Here is a 9,426-nt window from a genome sequence, read left to right as displayed (position 1 = left end):
TCACAACCGGCCGAAAATCACAGAAATAGAGAATCCACATGGGCGTGTGGAAATTATCCACGACCGTGTGGAAATTCTGCACGGGCGCGTGTTCCGTACATGCCTGTGGAGTCGCCCAATTTCAGCCCTATTTAAAGCCGATTTCAGCATTCTTTTCTCCATCTTTTACCCAACTTGAGAGAGGGCTTCGGCTAGGGTTTTGAGGGGTATTGGCCAAGGTTTTGGAGAGGTTCTACGGCTCCGACATCGTCATTCCTTAGGAAGAAGGTTGGTAGGGGAGCTTCCATTAAGGCGTATCCTATACCGGACGAGGGAATCCTTGGACGACGAGTAGAGGACTCTCTACAAGACAATCGACACGACCATCGAGGGGGTTTCTTTATGGATTTATTGCTTTTACATTCTATTTATTTGATTGTATTTAGCTCCATGGAAAGCTAAACCCCTAGTGGGTACTTGGGTGATTGTGAACCCTAGATGTATTCGTTTCATTGAACTTCTTTATTATGCTTTCAATAAATTGATGTTTATTGTGAGTTCCAACCTTGAATGCTTGATTGTATGAACATTTCCCCTAGAGTGACACTAGGGTTGAGAGTTCTTGTTGGTAACCTTGTGAGTAAGTGACACACCACGAGCGTTAGACAAAGCTAGGTTGGAGAGGGTTGAGAGGGTGAGTCGAGAGGTACAGGAGCGTCCCCTTTCCCCTCCGACGTGATAGATTCTACCTCCGTTCCTTGAGTTCTTTGCGGCCATAATAGAGTGAATGGTCTAAGGGATGAACCTCCGCTGGGGCCTAGTTGCGTGAGCAATGGAGTGAAGCGTTGAGGGGATCTTAGTATCTAGGGCTTAATTGTGGCTAGGGACCTTCCGCCTGGACCAAAGGGTTAGGTCTATAATTAGGAAGCGATTTATCACTTGGAATCCCTAGAGCTCATTGCAACTTTATTCGAGTGCGAGGTTGAGAGGTTATTTAATCTCTCCTCCGGGACATGAATAGAGTTAGGCATAGTTGACCTTAGATTTGGGACTATGTATGTAAGGATTTCCACGACTCACCATTGCATTGATTAGGAAGCATAATAAAGAGTTCTTGCACTTGAAGCGATTATCCTAGGTGAAGCATCATCCGAGTACCCCATCTTTATCGATTGCCTTACCTCCTCCTTACTTTTGCTCTCTTACTTGTTGCTTTTAATTATTGAGAATTGAATCATTATCACACTTATCATTGTTGATACTCCACATAGCTAAGAATCGAATTAAGTGTCTTTACTCTCTACTCCCTGTGGATTCGACCCCGCTCACCCGGGATTATTACTTCGACAAACCCGTGCACTTGCGGGATATAAGCAAGGGGATCTATATATATATATATATATATATATATATATATATATATATATATGTATGCTTACATACTCATGCAAGAGACTAAATAGTTAGTCATACTTGAAACCACTTCTACCTATAGGTTGTAGAGCACTCTTGTGCCCCTTGAATACCTCTAGTTCATGGGATCCAAGGATGTATATTTATATATATACACACATGAAACCACCTCCATATGTATATACATATATGTTTGAAACCACTCATACATGTACTTGAAACCATGTTCTCATTTGCATGAAACCATATGTTTGCACCCTTGAATGTTAGCTTGCATAATCCATACATTGGTGTATGAGTTTTACATGCATACACCTGCCCTTATATACATATATATATATATATATATATATAGATTATATTTATTTCTATATGTGCATTACAATAGTGCTTAAGTGGCATGCATCTTGGCTGTAATAATTTGAAATATATATGTATTGGCAAAGCAAACCACTATGTTGGTAGAGCATAAGTTGTGTTCATTTAATTATAGCATTTGATGTTTTGTTTTTGTTGCTTCCTTTGAATCCTTGAGTTCTAAATTGTGTTTAGAAAGACCATGCTTTGTTGTAGAGTGTTGGTATTTTAGACTAGCTTATCATTAGCCCTTATGCTTGAACTCTTCCAAGTATTCATGTCTATTTGGTTAGCTTTCCCTTGGATTATAGGACCCCTTGAGCAATAATCTTGGATTTCTTTTGAATTTAGAAGATCACCAAGTAAGTAATCCTTTGAACTCTTGTATTTAAAATTTCATTGTTTAGAATTTATTTTATTTAAATTTTCTGAAAATTTATTTGATTTTTTTTTTTTGAAGTTTATTTTAGAAATGCCATCACATTTTATTACGTATGTCTTAAATAAATAACTCCTAGACTTAGTTGGAACCATGGTATTTCTTACCATGCCAATATTATATTTGCTTATTTTCCTTTACCAACCAAAATTGTATACTAATATTTTTTTTCAACCATCCAATCATGCAACTTGGTGACTTTGAAATGCTATCTTAGTTATCCAATAGGTTTGAAAAGCTAGTATATTCCTAATATTTATTTATTTTATTTGTTTGTTGCTTTATATATTTATTTAATTGCTTTTGTTATCACTTGAAATTTTTTGGCAAAATATTTGTGAAATGTTGATATTATTTCTTCAAGTGGGAACCAGGCTAAGGCTTGGAAAAGTGAGTATATTCTTTTACATTATTTATTTATCTATGTATTTATTTATTTATTTACTTACTTTATTTTATTAAATGAATTTTTTGAAGATACTTGTGAATATTCTGTATTTTGGCTTGGAAATCTGTCTGAATATTTTGGTGTCCAAATGAGCGATGTGCAACCCTGTCAGTGGGGGGTTAAACCCTAACCTTGTCGATAAATAATTTTGAAAAAATGAGACTACAGTTTCGCACCATATTCATTCGGTGAAATAATCAACGGCCACCTGATATTCAGTCTCGGGTCACTGTGGGTAAATAAATGACTTCTGTTATTTTGGCTCGGGTCACCGAGGATAAACAAATGACTTCCGGCATTTACAGTGAATTTGGAGACATACACTGTAATATGTTATTTATTGCTTTACCCTTTGGTTTTGTTTATATTGTTTTGTGTTATTGATTTCTGTGCAAGTTTCAGACTTGAACTTTTGCTTTTAGTTTGATTTTGGATTACTTACTGGGCTAGTGAGCTCATGGCTTTATTTTAAATCCTTTTCAGAATAAGAGTAGTAGACCCAGGGATCTTAGAAGGCTTCCAGTAGATGTCTTCCTTTGGAGTTGTATTTTATGTTGTTGTATCAGTTGTATGGTTGTTTAAGAACCTCCTTGTAGGTCATTCTATATTTTATTTGCTTTGTATTCAAGCTTGGTTGTAAACCTTAGGTTGTACTCATATTTGGTATTTCTGTCAGTTTATTTTCTACTCCCAGTCTATGTTTTGGTTTTGAGGCCTTGCAGGTTCACTGGGCCCCCACCCTGTGGGTCTGCGGCTATTTGTCAACGCACCGGGTTCAGGGCATGACACTGACATTCGTGTCAATTTTGAAGTTATTAAGGCTTCCTCCAGGGGTTCTAACCCTAATCTTGATGCTCCCCAAGGTATGAACCTTGATGCTTTCAAGGGTTCTAACCTTGACACCTGCAAGGGGTCTAACTCTCCAAATAAAGCCAGCTATGATGCTTTAAAGGGTTCTAACCCTTTATTATCATCTGAAAACCTTGTGGTTTCATGTTATGAAGAAAGGGAACTACGTTTTGAGTCTCTTTTAGGTGTTAATCTCACATTTCCATCTATGGAACCACCTCAAGCAATTCACCAAGTATATAAGGATCATGCTAAACTTAAGAGTACTCTCAAAAGGGAGACTTTGGGTTTTATCCTGGTTTAGTTAATATAGATAGTATTACTCGACCTGGGTGGCTTCTTGGTTGATGTATTCTTCTATTCTTCCACGAGATGAAGAATCTTACTTTGCCAATATGCTAGAGAATATAGATATCATTGAACATCTTTTGGTTGAAGTATTTATCTCTTTTGTTTTACCTTTTCATTAAGGGTAATATAATTTTGACCTTGGTGGAACATTTGAGCAGCCTATCATCAATAACACAACAAGGAGATACCGACCATCTTCAAACTTCAGAGGCGAAACTCACTAGTTTGAGAGGGTATGAATCCAAGTGTTCCACCTTATGTTCGACTCAGAGATAAGGTTTCATCCTTATGTTCGACTATCACTTTCTAAAGAAAGATTTAGCTTATGAATGGCAAGCTACTTGCGCATTGAAGGATGCGATGTCTTATCTCTATCAGACGTTAGATGCTGAGCGACAATCTGTCCATACTACTGTTGTTCGAGAATATCATGAGTCTTTGAATTGTTATCAAAGAAAATGTGCAGTTGGTGTTACCTTCAATAAGACTAGCTTTTATCTTGCTCAAGAGCTTCTTGAGAAGGAACATGGTTATGCCTATCCTAAGTTAGTCTTTTCAAAGACTAGCTCCATTGTTGAACCTTTACCTTGGAAAAGTTTTGATTCCACCGAGGAGGATGTTACTGCCTCTTTAAATTCTGGCCTTCACGATGACTTAGATGATTTTATAGACCCTTGGGTGTTTTTTTGGGAAGAATGGTGTCTCCTGCAAAGGTCATGATGATAAGATCTAAAGTTTGAAAGGTTTGGTTGAAGAACAAATTTTTGATGAGATGCCTTCTCCTGTGCGTCATGAACGACTTGTACTTCCTGCACCATAATTTTTTTTTTTTGTTTTTTTTTTTAAACTTTCAACAAAATTGATTGATATATTCCTTATTTAGAGCTTAATGATGAGATACAAACTTTCAACAAAAGTGATTATTTATATATTCCTTCTTTAGAGCTTAATATTTTATTGTTACTTCAACATGTTATTGGCTTAGCATTATATGTGTCAAAAATATTTGTTATCGACCTCCTTTTATTGGAATATCTTAATTTTTCTTGCTAATATGAGCTTCGGAGTTATCTCTTTCAATGTATAGACCACACATCAGGCTCTGGTCTATGGAACCAAAGATTCTGGATTCGATCCCCAGTGGAGTCCCCCGCATCTCCACCATTAACATGTGAGCTTTCATTTCCCGTAAAATGAATGTTTAAGTTATGAACCGTTCAGGTTCTTAAGATGTGTACTTTCATTCCCCCATAAAATAAAAGTTTAAAGTGTGAACCGTTCATCTCTTCCCACATAGAAGATCAGGCTCTTAAGATGTGTACTTTCATTCCCAGTAGAATGAAAGTTTAAAAGGCGAACCGTTCATCTCTTCTCTTATAGAAGATCAGGTTCTTAAGATGTTTACTTTCATTCCCCCGTAGAATGAAAGTTTAAAGTGTGAATCATTCATCTCTTCTCTCATAGAAATCAAGTTCTTAAGATGTGTACTTTCATTTCCCCGTAGAATGAAAATTTAATGTGTAAATAGTTCATCTCTTCTCTCAAAGAAGATTAGGTTCTTAAGATGTGTGCTTTTATTCCCTCGTAGAATGAAAGTTTAAAGTATGAACTGTTAATTTCTTCCCTCATAGAAGATCAGATTCTTAAGATGTATACTTTCATTCCCTTATAGAATAAAAATTTAAAGTGTGAACCATTCATTTCTTCGCTCATAGAAGATTAGGTTCTTAAGATGTGCATCTTTATTACTAAAAATTTGAAGTGAGACCACGTCGTACTTGTTCTTGAAAAACTTATTGCATGATAAAGTAAAACACACAATAATTAAGTGGTAACCCCCAATAAAGGGGATAAAACCATGGGACTATAACTAAGGTGCCATTTATGTTATTGATTTATAACATACAATTTACAAAATGTACATGCTCTAAAAATAGAGCTTCAGATGATTGATGTTCCAAGTTTTTTAATCTTTTTTCCTTTCCAAGGATTCTAGCTTGCAGGTTGCTGGTCCAATCATTCTTCTTACCCGATAGGGTCCTTCCCAATTTAGGTGGAGCTTTCCTTCTTCTATAAGAGTGTTTTTGATGGATGCTTTTCTCAGCACAAGATTACCTTCAACAATAGGTCATTCTTTCACCTTTGAGTTGTAGTAACGAGACACCCTTTGTTGATAAGTTGCTAAATATATACAACATTTATCTCTTTTTTCATCTGGGAGGTCTAAATTATTTCTAAGTGCTTATGAGTTGCCTTTTTCATAAAATTCAAACATTCTTGGAGAAGTTTCTCCAATTTCTACTGGGATCAAAGCCTCCATTCCGTAGGTAAGGTTGAAAGGTGTTTCTCCTGTTGAGACCTTACTAGTTGTCTTATACGTCCAAAGGATTGGCTGAAGTTCATCTGCCCATGCTCCTTTTACCTTATCTAAACGCATTTTAAGACCTTCCAAGATAGTTTGATTGCTTCTTTTTGCTTGTCAATTAGCTTGGGGGTATGCTATAGAAGAAAAACTAAGTTGAATATGGAGCCTTTCACAAAAGTCCTTAAATGAGTCACAATCAAAATGTTTTCTTCTATCTGTAATTAATATTCTAGGAAGTCCAAATCGACAGATGATGTCTTTCCAAACCATATTTTCTATCTTTTTGCTCGTCATTGTTGCCAATGGTTTTGCTTCTACCCATTTGGTGAAATAATCAGTTGTCACTATTAAGAATTTTCTTCCTCTAATTTCTTGGGGGAAAGGTCCCAAGAGATCTAAGTCCTATTTAGCAAATGAATATCACTTCTGAATATTGAGGTAGGAGCGTTTTGGATAGGTGTGAACCTTTGGCATTTATCTCATTTCTTTACCTTACTTGAAGCATCATCTCTTAGGGTAGGCCAGTAAAATCTTGCACCAAAGACTTTGGCTGGTTAGGCTCTTGCTCCTATTTGTTGTCCACATATCTCTTCATGGACTTCAGTTAATGCATACTATACATCTTGTTTATGGAGGCACCTCAAAAGTGGCATGGAAAATTTGTTCTTGTATAGCACATCATTTATCAGAGTGAAACGAGCTGCTCTCATTTTTAATTTTTTAGCTTCCAGTGTGTTTAAAGGTAGCTCCCCATCTTTTAAAAATTTCTTAAAGGGTATTCTACAATCGTTCCCATCTTTAATGTTTGCTATGTTCTCCTCTTCAATGCTTGTCCTTTGAAGTTCTTCAAGATGTACAATCCTTCCCTTTGTTTCCATCGATGAGGCTAATTTAGACAAAACTTCCACATGACTATTTGAATTCCTATTAACTTGTAACAATTGGAATTCTTCAAACTCATGAGACAAGGCTTTAACCTTGTGAAGATATTGGCTTATGATTGGTTCTTTTACTTCATATTCTCCATGAAACTGTTGAACCACCAATTGCGAATCACTATGTGTCATCAACCTTTTCACCTGTAGTTGTTTGGCTAGACTCATTCCTGCTATGAGGGTGACACACCCTTGTGTGTGTCTACCACAAGTGCATGGGTTGTCAAAGTAATAAAGTAACCTACGGGTGGGTAGTCGAATCCACAGGGAATAGATGTCTAGAAACAAGGACTATTGCTATTTAGCTAAAGTGAAAATCAATTGGTAATTCTGATTCAAACTATTAATGAAAATAAAAAGAGAAGAAAATAGAGTAAGAAAGAATAACCGGAAGAGGTAATCAATGGTAAAATGGGGTACTTGGACAATACTCACCCTAGGACTATTTTTCAAGTGCAAGACTAATATTATGCTTCCCTAATTAAAGTTTAATGAGTCGTGGAAAGCCAAAGACACACGGTCCCAAAAATAAGGTCAACTGTGACTAGCCCTCTACACTATGCCCCTGTTGAAAGGGATATGATAAGTGCTTGTGTACTAAGAATACGAAGTATTCTTTTCTTACGATGAGCATTACTTTGATCAGGGTTTATCGCTAATATGTGTGTTTTTGTGTTCTTTTGTGCATATAGAGTTGTGGAGCCAAATAGAGAAGAAAGGAGCCAAAGTAAATTGCAAATGCATTATGTTGATGGAATCTTGAAGTGGACACACAAGAAGACGCAAGTTGTGCTTGAAGACATATGAGTGTGTGCCAACCTCCATTATGCTTGATGGAATATGTAAATTGGAGGGACACAAAGGCAGTCACACTCATGTGTTCCGACTTGTGCAAGGCTAGCAAGATTCCCGTCAAATGTGCTTTTACTTGAAGATGCAACGCGATCTACAGCATAGACGTGTGCCCGTTTGTGTTGCCTCGATGAAAAGTGTGGATTCAGGAGTATTTTGGTGGATTCCCCTGTGGATTCCCAATTCCAGCCCTATATAAAGCTGTGATTCAGCTCGATTTCAGGATCATTCTTTCCATCTTTTTTCCATCTTTTGAGGGGCTTGCAGCTAGAGTTTAGAGGGACATTGGCAAGGCTTTTGGAGTGGTTCTACGGCTTCAACACTGAGTTTCTCTTGGAAGATAGTTATTGGGGGAGTTTTCATCGGCACCGATCAGGCGAGGTGTGCCCTAGACTTGACAAGGGGACCTTTGGAGAGGACGAGGCTACATTCATTACCTACAGCATCGATTACAACATGGGAGGAGATGGTAGAAGCTTTTCTTGCCCGATATTTCCCTCCCGGAAAATCTGCAAAGCTTAGGAATGAAATATCCTCCTTCATGCAAACGGAATTGGAGTCTCTATTTGAGACATGGGAGAGGTTCATGGAGCTCCTGCAGAAATGTCCTCAACATGGGTTCCCCTAGTGGATGATTATCCAGACTTTTTACAATGGGTTGAACCCAAGCACAAGGCAGTTACTTGATGCAACAGCAGGAGGTACTTTATGTAGCAAGACCCCCAGAGAAGCACGATAATTGATTGAAGAAATGGGTTTGAATAGCTACCAATAGAATGCAAGAAAGAAGAAAAAAGTGGCCAGTCTCTATAAGATTGATGCGGTTACATCATTGCCGGCCCAAGTGGAGTCATTGAGCAAGAAGTTAGACATTCTAACTTCTCCTAGATTGGCAGCCATGACGAATTGTAATGGATGTGAAGGAGGTCATGCTCCATTTGATTGCCCGATAGCTATTGGTGGTGTATCCTCCGTGGAACAAGTTGATTTTGTAGGTAATGCGATGAGGGGCCAAGGAAATCCATATAGCAATACCTACAATCCCGGTTAGAGGAACCATCCGAACTTTCTTGGAATAATCAAGGGCAACAAAAGGCCACGGCACCATCGGGTTTCCAACAACAACAACAAGCCCCGAACATGGAGAAACGAGTTTTAGGCTTGGAGACCCGGATGACCGATCTAGAGAAGGCTTTGACTAGATTTGTTCAATCATCGGATACAAGATTTCAGTCGGTCGAAGCTACACTTCACAACCACACCGCTTCATTGCACAATCTAGAAAATCAAGTGGGGCAAATTGCGAAGTCTCTATCAGAGAGACCTCAAGGGAGTTTACCTAGCAACACCGAAACTAATCTGAGAGAACATGTAAAAGCGATCACTTTAAGAAGTGGTCGTAAGGTTGAGGGTAGGCTTCCAAGTGAGAAGACCAATG

General features: G+C 37.8%; 1 non-coding gene across 1 annotated transcript; it reads right to left on the bottom strand.

Annotated features, from left to right (window-relative positions):
• Nucleotides 1–8,502: 8,502 nt before the first annotated feature.
• On the bottom strand, nucleotides 8,503–8,609 carry LOC120278374. The gene has a single exon (XR_005541705.1). It is a non-coding gene; the product is annotated as a small nucleolar RNA R71 (small nucleolar RNA).
• Nucleotides 8,610–9,426: the final 817 nt, after the last annotated feature.

The sequence above is a fragment of the Dioscorea cayenensis genome, chromosome 15, assembly GCF_009730915.1.
Source record: "Dioscorea cayenensis subsp. rotundata cultivar TDr96_F1 chromosome 15, TDr96_F1_v2_PseudoChromosome.rev07_lg8_w22 25.fasta, whole genome shotgun sequence".
Taxonomy (NCBI): Eukaryota; Viridiplantae; Streptophyta; class Magnoliopsida; order Dioscoreales; family Dioscoreaceae; genus Dioscorea; species Dioscorea cayenensis.
The sequence above is the reverse complement of the archived record's forward strand: the minus strand, read 5'-3'. Positions and strand labels throughout refer to the sequence as shown.